The sequence below is a fragment of the Gavialis gangeticus genome, unplaced genomic scaffold (genome assembly GCF_001723915.1).
Source record: "Gavialis gangeticus isolate Ggan-Ray unplaced genomic scaffold, GavGan_comp1, whole genome shotgun sequence".
NCBI classification, from domain to species: domain Eukaryota; kingdom Metazoa; phylum Chordata; order Crocodylia; family Gavialidae; genus Gavialis; species Gavialis gangeticus.
The window spans coordinates 7,301,755-7,304,177 of NW_017729033.1; positions in this window are offsets into that span (position 1 = coordinate 7,301,755).

Below are 2,423 nucleotides of genomic sequence, written 5' to 3' on the forward strand. Positions count from 1 at the left end.
TGGAGAGGAGGTATAATTGGACATCCGCAAGAACTACTTCACAGTTAGGGCGGCTAGGAGCTGGAACCAACTTCCAAGGGAAGTGGTGCTGGCCCCTACCCTGGGGGTCTTTAAGAAGAGGCTGGATGCCTACCTGGCTGGACTCATTTGAGTCCCGTTTCTCTTTTGGGGTTTTTCGTTGTTCTCCCACCCTGGCGGAGGGTCGGGCTAGAAGATCTGCTAGGTTCCTTCCGACCCTTAATCTATGAATCTATGAATCTATGACTCATTGATTCTATGATTCTATGATTCGATGATATTCATATACTTTTGATTGATCATAGTCATCTTTCATGGACCCCTTAGACATAGACCCCCAGGGGTCCGCAGACCACAGGTGGAAAACCACTGTACTAGAGCATAACCATTATAGCCAAACAGCTGTCCTTTTCCAGTCTTATATAAAGGTTCTTGAAAGCTGGGGCTGAAGGTGTACTAGCAGCACTAGCCTTCCTTCTCCATTCCTGGGACATTCAGCTCAGCCACAAGCCACAACACTTTTGGCTTAGACCAGTGTAGTCACCAGTACAGTTACCCACACCAAGGAATTGTGGCTTTGTGCTGTATAACAACAGATGTGCCTTAGACAGGGTGGGAGATAGATGGGAGCAACCCATTGAGTTTTGATTTTGGATAGGGTTGATCCTGCCTCTGGCAGGGGGTTGGACTAGATGACCTGTGAATGTCCCTTCCAGTCCTATTTCTTCCTGATTTCTATGAACCCAAGGAAGGTAAGGAAAAAATAGAAAAGGGAAACAAAAGCGGACACATGCACACACAAATACACATGCACACATATGACAATCATAAAAAAATGAGCAAGCAGACCTGGGAACAGCGGACCAGGAATGGAAAAGAATAAAGCAGGAAAAACAGTAAATCTGAGTCTCAGCAAAAAAGTCAGGGGCTCCTGTACTCCAGCTCTTTGCATCATGAGGCCAATACCAACCATGGAAAGTTTTAGGTGAGATGCTTGGCAGAGCATCTCACCTAAAACACTCTTCATCAGCATGCAACAGACCTGATGCTGTAGGGCCAACGTGCCTGGCTTGCCTAATTCAACAGTACTACTAGATAAGAAATTTTATATAAGGTGGAACACATTGACGTTTGTTCCCTTGAAACATGGGATCCAGAAAACTAGAGGGTGGTAATCCCGACACAGATCAAAGGGAGCAGGAGGGCGCAAAAGCCCCCATGGCTCACCAAAAGCATCCAGGAATGTCTTCTAGCTAAAAGCGAGGCATACACCCAATGGAAGGGAGGGGCCATCACCAGGGAGGACTATACTGCAGTTCCTCATGGATGTAGGGGTGCAGTCAGGAAGGCCAAGGTGGAGATGGACCTGGGACTAGCATCCCAGATCAAAGACAACAAGAAGTCCTTTTTTAAATACATAGGGGGCAAAAAGAAGTACTGGGTCATGTGGGGCCCCTGCAAGACACGCTAGGAAATCTGGTCGTCACACCACATGACTTCTTTGCCTCCATTTTCCTGAGCAGGGACCAGATCAGCCCTTCCACTGGGCCCCCCTCAGGCCCCAGGGGAGGAGCACCTAGGCCAAGGGTCAGTGAGGATCTAGTCAGGGAACTTCTCGAGAGACTGGATGTATTTAAATCAGCTGGACTGGACGCTCTCCACCCCAGAGTGCTGAGGGAATTAGCTGAGGTCATTGCGGGACCCCTGGCATGGCTATACAAGCACTCGTGGTGCTCTGGTGTGGTGCCGGAGGACTGGAAGAGGGCCAAATTGGTTCCCATCTACAAAAAAGGGAGGAAGGAGGACATGGGAAACTATAGAACAGTTAGTCTTACCTCGATCCTGGGTAAGCTTTTTGAGAGAATTATTCTGACACATGTCCACAAGGGGCCAGCAGGGGAGACTATACTTAGGGGCAACAGACACGGGTTCATTAGAGGCAGATCCTATTAGACCAACCTGGTGGCCTTCTACGACCAGGTCACCAAATCCTTAGATGCAGGGGTAGCAGTGGACATAGTCTTCCTGGACTTTCGGAAGGCCTTCGACACTGTCTCTCACCCCGTTCTCATTCAGAAACTGGGGGACTGTGATGTCAACACCCACACAGTCAAATGGGCCGCCAACTGGCTGGAGAGCCACACCCAGAGAGTGGTGGAGGATGGGTCATTTTTGACTTGGAGGGATGTGGGCAGTGGAGTTCTGCAGGGCTTGGTCCTCAGGCCCGCACTGTTCAACATCTTCGTCCGTGACTTGGACGAGGGGGTAAAAAGCACCCTATTCAAATTTGCTGATGACACTAAGATGTGGGGGGATGTGGGCACACTAGAAGGGAGGAATAGGCTACAGTCGGACCTAGACAGGTTACAGGGGTGGGCGGATGAGAACAGGATGGGATTCAACAC